This window comes from Carassius auratus, unplaced genomic scaffold (genome assembly GCF_003368295.1).
Source record: "Carassius auratus strain Wakin unplaced genomic scaffold, ASM336829v1 scaf_tig00215723, whole genome shotgun sequence".
In the NCBI taxonomy this organism is placed as follows: Eukaryota; Metazoa; Chordata; class Actinopteri; order Cypriniformes; family Cyprinidae; genus Carassius; species Carassius auratus.
The window spans coordinates 185,230-202,529 of NW_020528212.1; the positions used below are offsets into that span (position 1 = coordinate 185,230).

Consider the following 17,300-nt stretch of genomic DNA (forward strand, 5'->3'; position numbering starts at 1 on the left):
ACACCTGCATTATACAGCAGATATGCAAAAGGAATACGGTATGAATTCAGTGCATGTGCATCTAAAGAGATGCCCCTGAGATTGGCCTCTATGAATTCGTATTTCTCGGAAAAGGCAAATTAGTTGTTGTGTTGTTTTTAGCCATTATCTTATTCTCTGTCTCTTTGAATTCTGCTCTGCTTTTCTCTGCCCGTGGCTGCACTATCCAGACTGTCTTTTTTTCTAATTTTCTCTCCAACAGGTCTCTCATTTATCTCAGGGCTGGTGTGAGAGGAAAGACTCTCTTTCTGCTGAACTGTGACTGCTCCAAATCCTCAGGCAGAGAGAACAACTCAATCACACTGAAACACTGAGAGCTCTCACGAAGGCCGGTCATTTGTTTCAGAGCTCCAGACTTTTCCTGCGGACACCAAAACTGATGGGATACAACTTCATTTTAAGTAATGTTACAGGTGCCAAAGTGAGGCGAGCTTCACGCTTCCTCATTTTATACACATCAAGTGTGTACTGAATTGTACTGAAACTCAAACTCTTGAAGACTAAAACTTTTTTATCATAAATAGTGAGTGAAAAGAGGTGCTCAGCCATCAGAAAATGATGATCGTCAGCCTCAGAGGGCCAAACAATACATATTTTTATATATAATTGCAGTGCAAGAAATTGACCTGACGTCATTTCATATTATATTCGTGTTTCTATTTGTTTGTGGCATCAGTAAAGTCTCATTTGTTTTGGTTTGACTTTCTAGTTTCACCACAAAAGGTTCGCAATTTTTTCATAACTCTTAATTTTGGAAATGTGTCAATACAGTGAAAAACACACTGTATGATTTGTAATTTTGTCATTTTTAAAAGGTAACACTTTAGCTTAGGGACCAATTCTCACTATTAACTAGCTGCTTATTATCATGCATATAACTAGTATATTGGCTATTTACACATTAGCACATATGTGACCCTGGACCACAAACCAGTCTTAAGTATATTTGTAGCAAAAAACGTTGTATTGGTAAAATAAAGATCATGTTCCATGAAGATATTTTGAGCCTGTCAAAAATAATGACAGTATCGCGTTGCGTCTGTCGTCATGAATTGTCATCATGAATAGACGTATAACGTCATTACCAGTCAAAACGCACGTTTATTAAATTGCAATGTGTGGGCGTTTTACACTGATCTCACAGTATTTACTACATATTTTACTACTGTAGGTGGCTTATTAGTTCGAATGACCACACCTAACCCCACCCCTAAACTTAACCCTCACAGAAATCGTGCTAAATTATGATTTATTGAGAATATACATTTTCGTGCACATCTGTTCCCTGGGATCGAACCCATGATAGCATGATTACATATCAAGGTATAACGCAATAATCTACTAACTGAGCTACACGAAATGCAAACCAGGGGGCAAATAAAAGAGTACAAAACATAAATATGAAAACGACCTTTTGCCGATAGGGGAGCAATTGTAGTATACGCTCTGATGGGTCATATTTTAGGGATTTGGACAAACGACCTATACAAGCGTATTGGTTGGAGGACAGGTTGAGATATTTTATAAATTTCCCACTCTTAATATATCAAAACGTAATTTTTAAGTAGTACTGTAATATGCATAGCTAAGAATTCATTTGGACAAATTCAAAGGCGATTTCCGCAGTATTTAGATTTGTTTTGCATTTTCAAATAGCTGTATCTCAGCCAAATATTGTCCGATCCTAATAAACCATACATCAACTGAATCAGCTTTCAGATTATGTATAAATCTCAATTTAGAAAAATTGTCACTTAAGACATATTCATATTCTACATCCCTAATCCTACCCAATACTTGAACTAACAACCTCACTAACTATTAAGAAGCAGCAAATCTTTTTGTTTTTTGAGGTAAAAGTCGTTGTTAATGGTTATTAACAGCGATAATTGGACCTTAAAATAAAGCGTGATCGCAATAAACATTAAATGATCCTATTTAAATTCCCAAAGTTTGTATATTTTAAGTTTTCAGTGCTCATTCTATAAATATGTTTGAAAGAAAAATTGAAGAAAATACATTTTGATAATAATTTTTACTTACAGTAACTTGGGGAACAGGGTTAAATAGTTTTAGAATTCCCCATTACGGCGCCTCTGCCAGCAGGTGCATACTGATTTAATGTTTTTCAAATGTCCTACGTTATGCTGGGCTTTTTGTTTGTTTGTTGCATATGGTATTAGTTTTATCTTGCATATGTAATAGTTCTCAGAGAAAAACATAGGATGTTTGCCTCAGAGGCTTTTAAAAGGCTTTTGTATTCATAGAAAGTAGCCGCAATATGCAGGTCCACATGGAGTCTGCAGCCGCAGAAACATAAATCTACCTATATTTTTTAGAGATTTTGAAAACGTGTCAATCAAAAATATTCCCTACCTCTTGTGGGTCCGTTACATATTTTGGAATAAATTGACCCTGGCTACAGCTACACTTTGACAATAAAACAGCATTTGCAACACAACATTTGCATTTTACTCCTGTATTTTACATATTTCTGAAACTAGAAATACATGGGAGAAAAGAAAAATGGGATAGAACTTCTGAACCATCAGAAATTGATTGGATCGGCTGAAAAGTTGTTTCCCAGGCGGAAAAAGTTATTACATTTTATGATGAAATATGATGACAAATATAATTGTCTTTGGAATAACAGTAACACTTTATATCGATAGCCCACTTGAGATGTTCTGCTGACTGTAAGTAATTTTGCAGCTACATGTCAGCTACCAATCACTAAACCCTAACAATCTACGAATACTTTAATCAGAGTTATTTGACATGTAGCTGCAAATTAATGAGAGTTAGCTGGCAAGTATTTGTGAAGTCACATAGTTAATAGAATGTTTAAGGTAGATTATCAAAATAAAGTGTAACATGTCTTCTGTGGATGAATACTTCACAAAAAAAGCAGGAATATGCATAAAGCTAAAGATGCATAAAGATCATGTTGACAAAGTCAGATCAAAAACTGAAAACAAGTCTTGAGATAATGTCTGGGCATGGCTAACAGTGACTGTTTTCCCTAGCAGAAGTGTTGGGTAATCTGTTGTAAACATAGTGCTTTGCCCTGTTGTTGGTGTGGGTTAGTTTGTGCCCGTCTATCCAGCCCCCACACACCTACGCAGACTCCCACAACAACACGAGCACAGATGGCACACTCAAGGGGTTCTGGGAGAAAACAGGCAGTCCATCAGAAAACAGATTTCCTACTGAGAGAGAGGTGTATTCGAGAGGAGGGTATGGGAAACTCTATAGGTCACAGTATGGCGTCTGCTCACAAATTGTAATGCAGCTGTTGGGCTGAGGAGAATTTGAGTTTGTGATTGAGCGAAATAGAGGTAATACTGTCTGAGACGGACACGGGCGGATTATGAATGTTCTATTTGTGAACCTCCGGCCTGCTTCAGGTTTAATCACACCGACTGCACGGCTTGGCTGAGCAGCTGGATTCCTATTACGGCTGCTTGGCTAGCTTACCCTATATTCTTACCTGATAACGATCGGGAGCTGTACCGGCAAGGTTTTTTTCTTCTTCTTCCATGTTATGGGGCACAGTACATCTTTATTCCACCTGATCTCACTCTGAACTTGTCTTGATCTTGTTCTCTTCTTATCGAAATGATTCGGAGTTGACCCAGACACCACAACCACCTCTCTGACCCACACACCTGCAGCGTCCCCTCTATGACGTCAAACCGAATTTCACTAAAACCTTATAATATTAAACCAGCTGTAATGGTTTTATTGCTTTAGTGGAGTGTGCTGTGTCCGACCAGAAGGGGTATAAAGACAAACGACCTGTGGTTTCGCTGCAAAATATTTCTGCTTTATTGTCTTTCACAAATCAGCATGTGATGAAATTAGAGCTGGGTGCATCAATCACTGTGAGTTAAAAAATTGCAATTACGAGGGCAATTATGAAGGGGTGTCTCATGGGAGATAAGAAAGAGAATGAAAACGTATTACAACCTGCTTTCCTCTCAGCTGTCCTCTTTTACACCTCTTTCTCAAGGGGGGGGGGGGATAACAGCTGTGCAAACCTTTGAGAGAGCCAGAATTAATTTCAAATGGAGGCGGAAAGATTGAAGGGCAAACATTTATGGCACTTTATTTTTGGTATTTCAGTGCAGAAACCTAGGGATGCTAGTGATGATAAAACGCTGTCACTACAACATAAACCAATACCAGTTGGAGTTGTTTAAACATTTACGTAATTTAACTGTTTACCCTGTTGAAAAAAAAGCATATTCTGGTTAAGTATAGTTTGAATAAGGGCAGAAAAATGGCAATGCTGGTTCTAAGCAACTAGCTCCTGCTCAGGACTAGCTCATAACTAGTTGCCATGCTTTAAAACATCAAGAATAAGCTTTTTTTCATTCAACAGGGCAATCAATATCAAAATGCATTGCAACAAGTAAAAAGATACTTAATTCACTACCAAAAAGTGATAAATGGTTCTTAACACAACCAAATGAAATTCAGTTGAATTGAAATCTATCTTGCTCAAGATTTGTTTGTGCTGTGTTTTTATGTTAGCTTAGCAAGAAGCTCACGCCAACCCATAGCGAAAGAACCTACCAGAAATGTAGCATTTTTACTCAAATAACCGCAAAGTGAGTGGACCCTGCATGTTCTAGGATGTGAAGAAGAAATGATGTACGGGAGAGTGTGCCATTTTACAGTTACAGTGTTTTACACTGCAGTGGAAGGCAGGGCCTGTGGTTCCTTTAATTGGGTGCGAATGAAACAGCTGTCATGCCCGCCGTTTGGGCTGTAAGTCTTAATTAAACAGAAGTGCATGCTGGGCCGGCTGCAGTCTCATCGAGAAGCAGAAGATGCTGTGTGAATCACACCGATGTCTCACATTTACACAAAACCACAAGTAGACTCAAACGATCACAAGGGTGGTGTATCCGTGAGTCTGTCTCTCTCCATCACATCACCTCCGTCACTTAAACAAACATGCTGCAGGATGCTAACAGACAGCTTTGCTTATGTTATTTAAAGTTTACTGTAGTCCCAATGCACTAGTCTGCTTGAGCAGTGTAAAGAGAAGGACGCAGTGTAGATGCAATGGAGGCTGTTAAAGGCTCATCTTTTATTCAGCAGGGATGCCTGCTGATTTGAGGCACTCAAATAAGAGATGTGACTGTGCTAATGTTGTTCCCCCCACAATCAAGATTCATGAGGCCTAGGTGCATGTTTGTGCCTGAAAGAGAAAGAAGAAGAAGGGAGAGGGTACATCTTTCTTTAGATTTCTTTAGCTCGGCTTTAAAGCGTTGCTGCATTCTCAGCATGATTTCTATTTTTAGCGGCCTCAATGCATCGAAGCTTTAATTCCTTGTACGTATACAAATGAAACAATTGTTTAGAACACTTCACTAGTCTTAGATGCCGCAGTGTGACACACATCAGATAATTTCCCCGATTATTGAGCTTGTAAATTGCATAATGCCTGTTTTTCACCACATGAACATCAGTCTTATTAACAGCTTGCAGCACTCACACTGCACTCTTAAGCAGCCTTCAAAAGAGTTTCAACAGGGAGTCTTTGTGTGCCCTACGTAGCACGGTACTCTCAGAAGAAAATATGTTGAAAATTCACTATAAACCAGTCCCTCCAGAAAAACGCTATTATGCGATCGCGTGATTTAATGCATAATCAGCCAAGGGCCGTATATTTATGTGGGGGTCGCATTTTTTCAAATACACCGCACTTTCGACGTATAAATTGCCGATTTCAGGAAGCAAAATAGGCGGAGGTAGCATGATTTCATAATAATAATAATTTTCGTTGCAAAAAAGTCACATATATCTTAGCAGAAAGTTGAAAAATGTTGCGTTTACTTCACACAAGTAAATCGCCATTATTTTTCAATGGGAACCTTATCAAGTGACGTAATTGCGCGACGTGAACATCATCTGTGAAGCCTGCGGTGAAACCAGGGTGAAGGACGCAAATCATTCTCATCTGCTAACAAAACTAAGCGCAAAAGACCACGCGAAGCAGTTACCCGGTGTGTTACATGACAGGGGGGGCAAATTATTTTGACAGAGGGAAGAGGATGAGGATGGCGAATGATAGGCCAGTGTTAAAGGCTATGCAGTTAGTTTTCATTTTCACAGTGGACTGTTGTAGTTTCATTCAGAAGTTGATGCACCTCTACAGTTGTAAGATTGTACTTTTTTGTTACAGAATAGTACCAAATCCTTACAGTTGTAAGTATATTAGTAGTATGTAAAATAATTTACGTTGCGGTAAGAGATTGCGCTTTGCAATTCCTGTAAAACAGCATTTGTATATTTGTGTGTATATTTTATTTGTATTCATTTTTACAGAAGTTGTTGAATATTCCTATTAGTATGCTTATCATATGAAGTCATAAGAAATGACTCATTACAGTAAGGTAGTAGCCAAGTGAGAACAGGGTGTTGGGGGGGGGGTGTCACCTTTTTGTCAAACTGCAGTTTGTGCAAGTTCCCGCAATTTCATCGCATAAGATTGCAAAAATATCCTGCATATTCCATCGCATTTTTTAAGAAAACCTGCCGCAAAATCAAGGATTTTTGCCCGCAACAATCACAAAAATAATATGCGTTTTTCTGGAGGGACTGATAAACCTATTTATAAATACAATTGTAAGCAATATAAAGTTTTTTAAGTGATGTAAAACTACTCACATTCTTTGAAAAAAAGAACTTTAATGCATGATGAACAGGCCCTCTTAACATTTTTGGCGATCAGATTATAATCGAATGGCACTTAACATTAAAAGCCCAGTACACAGTAAATGCACCTGAGATGCATTAGAAATTACATTTGGAGAGGGTCTGAGAAAGACTGTAACCACATTTAATGAAGATGTAAAAGCAAATGTGTTATTGTTTCACATTTGGCTTGGTAAGAGTTTGAAACTGCAGATAAAGCATTATACATACGCCACTGATGCACTGAAAAGTTAAGGCGTTGTTTTGTGGGGCTGTGGCGGTGTCTTTTTATTCTGGTCTAAGAAAGACACAGTTCTCTTGTGATCTGCACACTTGATTTATTAATCAATAACCCATGAATTATTGCACTGGATTTCACTTTTTTTCTTGTGTGTTGTTTCTCTCACTCTCATTTTCTCTGTGTATTTTTGTGGAGACAGTGAATTTGCCTAATTTTCATTGCTTTTTTTCCCTATTATATTTCACTGTGGGAATATTTTGTAAAAAAGGGAAACATAATAGACCATACGGTATACACTGTATCAGATTCTGTTTCATGCGTCAGTTAATTACAATTTGGATGCAAATTCACTTTCACAACGATCAAATTTGTAATTCCTAAAGGCTTAACTCCCGATAGTCATTTCATAATTTAGGAAGGAAAAAAAAAAACTTAACTTAACTTAACTTGAAAATCACTTTATTTTACTGTGTATTTCTACAGTTCTGTTACACAACTAATATTCATGGATCATGTGTGCCTGCTGTTGTAATTGGGCTGCTGCATCATTTGCGTGCTTCTTTTGCATGCAGTGTGAAACAAACCTTGAGATTCATGCAGAGCTGCTCTTTGCAACAACAGTTTGCTGAACTCACAGAGGAGAACTGAAGAGGAGACAGTGGGATCTGAAAATGTGCACTATTTTCTCCTTCACTTGTCTGACTTCCTGTCTTATACAAGTAGTACCTTTACCTTTATAACTGCTAAAGGGGTTATATCATACCATTAGTCAATGTTTATAGTTTCACCATTTAGTCTGACCCTGTTTGTTCTGTCTCTTTGAAGTAATTGCTACTTTTTTTGCTACTGTGATTTGAGACTTGTGTAAACCGACAGATTCACAAAACAGTCTGCTTTGAAATGTGCCACATAACCTGTTAAGACTTCATGTTAAAAATACACGTGCAGAGCAGTAGGTGCTACACACAGCCAGGAATAGCGTTAGAGTTTTGTGGACTTTCTCAGATTTTACTGGTGTTCATGAATAATAGTGTCCTACTTCATAGTTGTTTCAAATGTAAAAATTAATTTGGAATTGAGGATGGTTATACATTAACACCTTTTAATACTGTATGGCATCAGAATAGTCGATTAGCAGTTTGGACTACTTTTAGTATTTTTGGTTTAATAAAATAACAGTATGGAGGCTCTGTTTATCGTGAATGCTGATTGATGGGTTCGGTGTGTACAGTTAATATTTCTAAGTACTCAAAACATTTGAACTTACATTGTCTGTGTCACAAAATGACATCACACAGACTGTCTGCAGGTCGGACAAGGGAAGTATATTTCCGTCTTAACTCAAATTGAATAAAGAACACATCCAACAGGTAGTTGGACAAGCCCACAGGTTCTAATTTAATATTTCTACATAGCCTGCTGAGGAGGCATGCCTCGAAAGAAACATGGAAACAGATTGCAACTTGGCAGGTGCACACAACAACAACAGCAGCAGCAGCAGGCATCAGTGTAGCCCGGGGCCTCATCTGTCCGACTGAATGCTTTGCTGTTTTTTTCTCATTCTTCCGCTGTCTCTCATTTCTTCTCAGCCACCTCACCTTTCAGCCCTTCATGTCATGGAGCTCCGTCTGACTGACGTCTCTCCTCAGGATGGCTGACACCAAACAGGAGCTGGATTCACTTCCTCAGGCAGTCAAGAAGAGCTTGGCTCATCCTGCTGTGGCACATCTCTAGTTATATTACAGCTGGAGTTTAGAAAAAGGCTTTGTGAATGATTTCACAAAGAATGCTCGGCGAACAAACATTTACTCAAACCTTTTCACTACAGAATGTGGCCATTATTAACCATGGGGGGGAAAGAAAAAGGAGAATCTTGAAAATGGTAAAGTTTGATGTTTATTTATTCTTTTTCCACAAATCAAAAGAAAGTACTCATGCTGAATCATCACAGGAAAGGAAATAAAGGCTCAGTTTCTGTACCAGTACCAATCTTGCTCTCTTCAGAACATAAGATGAATAATAGCACTCTATGAAGTTTGGAATGCAGTAAAAAAAAGTCTAAGCTTTAGTAATGTCCCCCTCCACATAAATGTGTGTGTATGTGTGTGTGGGCATATCAGTGTGTGTACATTTGTGTATAAGCAAATGTGTTTGTAAGGTCTGCATGACCTAGTCCTCAGCTGTTTTGATGACCTGGAACAATGTGACGTTGTAGAGGACTTGATGTCCGTTGTTCCAAGTGTAGAGCACTCTTTCTCGGGGGTTGTAGTCCATCATGGAAATGTGGGAGTATTGGTTATGGAAGGGATGTCTGTGTACTCATAGGTTGAGGTGTTGGTGTAATATGCGAAGTAGATTTTAGCACCGGCCAGGTGGGAGTTGGTGACATAGAGTGTGCCGCAGATCATGAACGACTCGCCGGCGCTCCGTTTAGGGAAGCCAGTATCCCACGTTTGAAGCACTTCCAGGCTTTGTGGCTCCAGACGGCTAATGACGATGTTTCCAGCGTTGGGAATGGTGGTGTAGACAGCCCATAGCCCATTCTCGTCAGCCATGAGGTCGATGTCGGACGATCCACCCCAGGAGTAGGGAAAGGTGTTGTTGTAGCCCGCGCCGCTAAGGCTGCGCTGCACCAGGATGCTTCGGGATCGGAAGTGGTACTTGATGAGGATGTTACTCTGGTATTTGTTGTAGTAGAGGGAGCCGTTGTAGACCACGTGACCCGTACCAGCCCAAGGGTGGGGCAGGAGATGCTGCACAAAGTTCTGGCCTTTCATGAAGTCGTTCATTGTGCGGTACTCCAGTACACGACGTCCCTTAAAGTAACCGTCCATTGACCACACCTGAGACACAATAAGACATATAAATGTAACTTGCATGATACAAACAATGAAAAAAAAAAAACATTAATGATGGTAAAATTCACAGATTCCCATCGGTGAATTGGCATTACATTTTATGAAACAATGCATCAATTTTAAAAAAGTGTGCATTAGATATAAATTGGCATTTGTATCATGATGCATCATTTCTAACTTTTATTATTTAGAAAGTGACCAATAATTTGTGACAAATATTTTATATGTAGATTGATTTCTCCTCTCTAAACTGTTTCTCATTACCATTGCTGCTACATGGATATGACATATTACAGCACTATGGAGACCAAGGGGTGCATCATATTTTTTTTCATTACAGTGTGTTGCATTGCATCACAATGTGTTGAACCGAATCAACATCGGATTGCACTGCATCATAATAAGGGTGAAACATATCGCATCACAATGGAAATTGTATCACATTGTATCATATCGTTTGCTATGCATTGCATCGGCATCAGTTACGGAGATGCACATCCTTAATGTGTATACAGTATACCAGTGTATTATTATAATATAATCTACACTGATTAACTTTGTCAGCCCTAAATACTGAGGCTGAAATGAAAAACTGAAAATAATAAACTATATAAACTAAAAATAAAATGAGTAAATATAAAAGATAAATAAAAATAGCAAATGGTTATACAAACTTTTAATTTGAATGAAAGAGTCTAGCCAAATATGAAAAAAATTAAAATAAAAAATTCTTAGTCACTAATCAATGTTTCATGACCGCGTGAACTCCTTTGTACAAAAACACTAATCACTCATGTTTCCATTTCCATTAAAGAGGTTTTTGGATAATTTTCAAATCTGCTGGAGGATCGAGTTTTACATAAACTTGTCATTCATGCAGCTTGAGTGCTGGTGACATTAAAACTAAATGGGCACATACAGGATATTAAAACATTGAAAAAAAACAAAAAAAAAACATCAGATTGAACAAGAATCTGAAATAGAATACTTTTTGACCCCTGTGTAAGCAGAAGGAGGAATCAGATTAGAAATGAAAGCTGAGATTTCTTTGCCGAGAATGGTGTAGAAAGAGCATATACCCGGATGAAAGTACAGTACATCAAAAGACGCCATCTCCTGACTTACTTTTGAGAGAGTGACAGCAGAGCCTTTCTTCCTGTGTAACCAGCGGTGACTCTCACTGTGCACAGTCTAGGTGTGTCTGTGCGTGTTGTTAAATCTATTGATCTGCTCTTTGTGTGGGAGTGGAGATGCTGTGTGTGCTCTGCACTCGGCTGCAGCAGTTGTTCCCTGCCCTTTTCCACCCCACATTCACAGGAAATCAATCCTGTTAGCAGTTCTCCATCTCTCTTCATTTCTCTTCTCCTTACTCGCCGTCACTGTATGAGGCTGAAGTATCTATCAGGCACACAACAGCCATGCTGTGCCCCCATCTTTACCAAGCCATGCGCTGTGCACTGTTTATTAACACATCGTAATAAAACTTCAGACAGTCAGCTTATTTAGGATGGTTATTATGTTCTTTCTCCTGCATAATGAAGCCCCTCTGAGGATTTAACGCTCCCCTGCTATCTTTGGCCTCCTCTCCTCCTTCCTCCCTCCCTCCCTCCTGCAGTCTCCCTCCCTGCCTCTTTCCCCATTTCTCATTCCACTGAGAGATGCGGTGCATTTTTATTTTTAGGCTACTGTGGGGCTGCGTGGTGACTGGAGAGGAGGAGAGCAGGTGACTTCTGGACAGGCAGGATAATTGGAACATTAAGTATAGCATTTCCTCTGTGGGCTAAACGAGTCCCTGTAGATCTGTGAGTGGAGCATTCATCTCCACCTCCGTGTTCCCTTCTGAGAAGAATGGCATATGTTGTGCTTTGGATGCTGGAGTCCAGATCTTTACTAGATTAACCTGCAATGATGAGTGTGCGACATTGTAAATCTAGGGACAGTGAATGCTCAGATGCCTGCCAGATTGATATGACCATTATCTTAATTGCAGTGATTTATTTGTCCCTTTACCTGATCGATATTTCGTGATTTTGTGATCGTGATTGATATTAACGAGTGATGTGATCATTAAAGCCAAAGATAAAGGATTATATAATTGATGATGAACGTTTGACTTGCCCCCTTTAAACTGAATAATTGATGATCATTGCTTGTTGTGCTTTCCATGTCAGTCCTTTTATAGTGGAAATTTTAAGACTGGACAGAGGGAACAGTAGATAGATTACCTGTGTTGAATGTCTTTGGAATTAAATTCCTCTACCTGCCATTCCATTTCCTTTTCGGCTTCACACTGATGAATTTAAAAAGAGCCAATTTATTAAATTCTTCAATCCTGTTCTCCATTGAGATTGACAGGGCTGTTGCTAAAAACTAATGTAGCCCATGGACAATATTCGGTAGGCCCTCTCGTAAATGGACCGATGAGTAGATTACAACATAAAGTGTTTTCCAACAATGTTCCTGGAAACACACTGACATTACACATCGCACTTATTGCTTATATCACGATACAAATCATTTTATTTCACTGTAACAAAATAAATATCACAATATAGTTACGAAATTGATATTCTCTCATTTTTGTTTTATTAACATGAATGACAGACAGACAGCTAGAATATTACTGCTGTCAGTTTAAGAGCTGCCCAGATCCAAAATACTGTTAGACGTTTTCTTTTGTTGTGCTTATGAGTATATTTGCAAAGACAGGCATTTTGACACTTCAAAGCATGTATTTAACAGTTCAATGCCTACAAAGTGGCAAAATAACTTAATAATTTCAAAATAAATTCTCCCACACTCTATGAACACGTTCTTCACGTGCGTATGCCTCTTTGACAGTGCTCAGAAACAGTGTGCGCATATAGTGCATATAGGTATTTTTTTTTCATGCATTTTGCCTATTTTTTTTTCCAGGGACAAAGTGAAAGTGACATGACATACAGCCTGACAACATTGCATAAATTAACTAGCCAAAATGTGCTTTTTACTGTTTTGTCTTGCTTTTCAAAGCAAAAAAAAAATCAATTAAAAAAACAACAATAGTTTTCCACTTTCGGGCCAAAAGCGGGCATGCTAGTGTGTGCCAGGGCCAGTCGTGTTTCCACGGTCACTTACGGGGCTTGATCATGCCTCGCCTGTGCTTCCTCGGGGGCCAACAGCCTGGGTTTTCTGGCCTGACGAAAACTTTGGGCCAAAGCGGGCCAGCCTGGGCTAGAGGAGTGGTTATAACAAAGGCAGAGTTTCTCTGCATCTGGAGAGCGTCGGCGCCGTGGATAATTTTAGAAAGATAACAGCTATATAACTCCAGCATTAAAGACTTTTAAAATAAGTTGAAGCTCAAAACTCACTTTCAGTCAGCAACGGAATGTTTAAAATAACTTCCGATGTGGATTATAATCACCATACAAGGCAGAAATATTTATAGGCGATGCAAAAGACTAGGCATTAACGTTGCCATAGCAAACATGGTAAAATTTCCACTTGAAGAAATCAGATGTCAGCTTCTTATTCTCTTTCACAATAGTGTATTTATTTAGTAACATATTTTGTGTCTGTCATATGTCTCATCTCGAGAGTAGATTCAAGTCTATAAATAGGCTACTGTGACTACAAATAAACAGAAACCGATTCGACTGAATAAACAGGTAGGCTCTGTTCATGACGCTTTATTTCTGTGTAACTAGTTTTCAATCCTATTCTATTAGGATTTTATTAGAATCCTATTATTATAGTAAAACATTAATGCATTTTTAGGTTTAAATATTTAACAAAGCGTGCAAAAAAAACGGCTTTTATCATGTTCGCTTTGTGATTGCACTAATTCCAGTGATTTATTCCTTTTTTTTTTTTATAACTTCTCTTATTTGTAAAATGATGTGGTTTCATGACGTTGTTCCTGAGAGGCGTGTAAAGGGCGGGTTTTGGTAAAGCGCAGCAGAGCTTCTGGCCCAACGGTGGAAACGCTGCGCTATTTGGCCATTAGCCCAGCCTGGCCCGTTTAAAGCACTGGCCCGACAGTGGAAAAGCGGCTACTTGGAATATATTTAACACTGAACTAACTTTTTAACATTCTAGCAGACATTATACCAACAAAGCACAATTTAACTTAAAATGCATGAGTTAGTTAAATAAAAAATTTTGGCCACCAAGAACCCTTTAGGCATGTTTTTTGTGTGTGTGTGTGTGTGTGTGTGTGTGTGTGTATTTTTCTACTGTACAAATAAAAGAGACTTCTTTTAAAACATTAGAAAATATTACAGATTACAGATGTATGTTAAAATAAATGTATTTACAGAGCTGTTGTAATTATTATTATCACTATTATTGTCTTTTTTTTCAGAAACAGTAAAATTACAATACTAATGTTTATGAATGTTGATGGAGATATATAGCTTAACTTTATTTTGGTGAAAAAACGTGCAGCAAGACCTCAATGCTTTTTGTTCACAACAGCAGATTTATAATTGAGTCTCATTACAAATACGTCACACGTATCGCATCGTCACATGTCTTGTTAAAAATCATAAAAATGTGAGAGAAAATGACGAGTAACACTTGTTCAGCACAGATTTTCCTCAAGCTTTGGACTTTGAACCCTGGTTAACAAGCAGAGAGCGTGGCGGGTTCGTACAGCGCTGTCAGAATACATACAATGCGTGTGTGTGTATTAGAAAACATAACGTTCTGCTGTTTATTTACTAATTGAGTAAATAAGGCCATTTTGCGATTTCAGTCATCATATAGTAACCAGCAACAATTACCCCTTCCTCTTCTCATCGAAACATGCGTTGCAGTTCTAGACAGTCTCTCGCTGTTGATGCTTATAATAATTTTTTGCATCTTTCTCGGACCATTTTAAATGCTTCCACACTGTTGACGTGTGCTGCATTATAAAGAGTGCATGCCTCTCACTCTGCGCTGGTTGCTATTTCATCGTGTCATATCATCATTCAGTACAATATATTCAGTCTTTTCTCTTATTCCAAACACCGAAATAGATTTTTTTGTGATATTTTCAGCCGAATAGCAAGTTTAAGATAAGTTTGAAAATGCGTAGTTTTGGTATGCCTCCTGAAACAGGGTTGGGTAACACTGCCTTTCATCACTGGGCCCAGGACGCATTCCTACAGTATGTGTCTTCCCCTGATGATGGTTATAGCTGCTAGTAGTAGCTGGCATTGATTGGTGAAACATTTGCCTAAACAAGCTGTTAATACCCAACCCCCTGATGGAGTAATTAATATGAGGACTGTGGCTTTGAAAGGAGATGTAAGGATTGAGAGAAGAACGAAGTGTGGGGGAGAGAGTATGAGCATGATAGAGAAGGGAAGAGTGTGGGACGGAGAAAAATGGTGGAAGAACCATCCATCAATGACTCAGCTCTCACCACTGAGGAGCAGCTTCACTGTACCAAAACACTGACTCAGTCACAATGTGTGTATATGTGTGTGTCTCCGGGGAGAGACGGCTCATCATAGCAGTGGCAGTGATGGAGTGATGGAGTGTTGCAGTGCGGTCAACCTTACCCTATTATCGGAGCTGGGGATCATTGTATCAGTCATCCATGAGCCGAACCTTGACCCTGAAGCGCGGACGGTGATGGGGTTACTGACGCCAGTTAACTTCCCACAACCTGGTGATAAAACAGACGAGGCTATGAACGACAGCTTCAGCGGAACTTCACTGAACAGCATTAAACTGCCAAAAGTGACATTTATGGAGTTAACGAATATCCGTTATATAATCATTTTGGATTTTCTTGTGAAGTCATCAGTTTAGAACATGAGCTTGTCTCATCATGCATCTGAAAGCCAATTACTCTTTCAGCCAAAAATACTTTGGGCGTTTCAGTTTGAGGCCTGGTATCTGGCTGTTTTTAACATTCTAACATTAAATGACTTATGTAATTGGACAGCAAGCACATTTTGACTTAATTGGGTCTAATGTGGTCTCCCCAACCATCAGGCATGTCTACTTCCCTTTTGTTTTTACATTTAAAAGTAAATTACTGAGAATCCAACAAGTAAAAATTCTGTCTATTTTCTTGCTGTAATAGGTCACATAGTCAATAGATTGGTTTCTGCCTTTCCTTAATTATTAAAATCAACTCAAACCCACTGCTGCTAGATGTCTTACCGAGTTTCTGCATGCAGGAGTGCAGGCGAGTTTCCAGAAGTAGCACTCGCTGCCTGAGCTCCTCGTAGTCATAGGCTCCCATCTCCTCTTGAATTGCCATTAGTACCAGAGACAGATTCCTCACTTCCTCCCTCAGGCGAAGGATCATTCTTGCATCTGCCTTGTACTGTTCCAGCACTGGCAGCAGGGGAAGCAGCTGAGTAACCTTGTCCTTTAACTCCTGAGGTAAACGGACAAAGGAAGGTGTGAAATGGTGGTTAGGAAAGATGAGAAACGTTAATCTCCCTCTCACAGATGTTTTGGGAATTTGCATGGATTTTATTAACTATTCACCACGTTCATCTCCAATATTTAATCTTGCATGACCAGTCTCCTGCCCCGGATACGAATGCATCCTCACATGAGAACCAAATATTGATTTCATGAATTTGCAATCTCTCACAATCTACTGCTTGTCCGGCGTAGTGTCACAGGCCCACTCATCAAAGCGCTGTCAGCTCTCCACCTCGGTGTTACCAAGCATATACGAAAGAGCTAAAACTTGTGGGCTGATCTTAGTTCAGTGTGGGCAATCAGTTACCACAGCCATGCGGACTGGCAGGTCTGGCATAGGTTGAGGCATATCAATAAAGGGGGTCTGAATAGCAGGTGTATCAATAAAGCATGCTCACCACAGGAGGGGCTGTTTCCTCCTTGTTAAAGTTTATCGTAAATCTGGTGATGGAGCTCCTCTCAGCCCTGCGGTGCCACATCATAAATCTCATTTTCCAGTTCCGAGACACAAAAATTTAGTCTCGTTAATCTCCCTACCTGCCATAGGCGACTTTGAGCTCTCTACATTCATCAGCAGCCTCGCCGAAATAATGCCAGGCTTTGAGGCTCCCACTCTTTGAAAAAGTGCTCTTAACACTGACACATCTCGCTAATTTTTCACAGCTCCAGCAGAGAGAAAGCGGAGGGAAAAGGATTATGGTGCTTTGAACATGTATCGATAGAAGAGGAATGATTTCTGGAACATTTTAGAATAATTTACTATGATAGGTTTGGTGAGATGACTCACACCGCAGCAGAGTGGGGTGGATGGGTAAGTGGTGGTGATGCTTTTTGAATGATAGTGATACTCTTGGGAGGAGTGTCTGTGGCTTCCATTCCACTCTCTTTAGCAGACGGCTACATGTTATTCATCTTAAAGTGTGCTCTTCCATTTAGTCGTCTGTATATTGAGTCCTTCTACTATTCTGAGATTGTGCCGAGCTACAAGCACACCCATGTATTCAAGGGATAAAAAGCTTTAATGATAAATGGGCCTGAATCTT

General features: G+C 39.3%; 1 pseudogene; it reads right to left on the bottom strand.

Annotated features, from left to right (window-relative positions):
- Positions 1–8,868: 8,868 nt before the first annotated feature.
- LOC113095432 (noelin-2-like) overlaps positions 8,869–17,300 on the bottom strand; it is a 29,442-nt pseudogene continuing 21,010 nt past the window's right edge.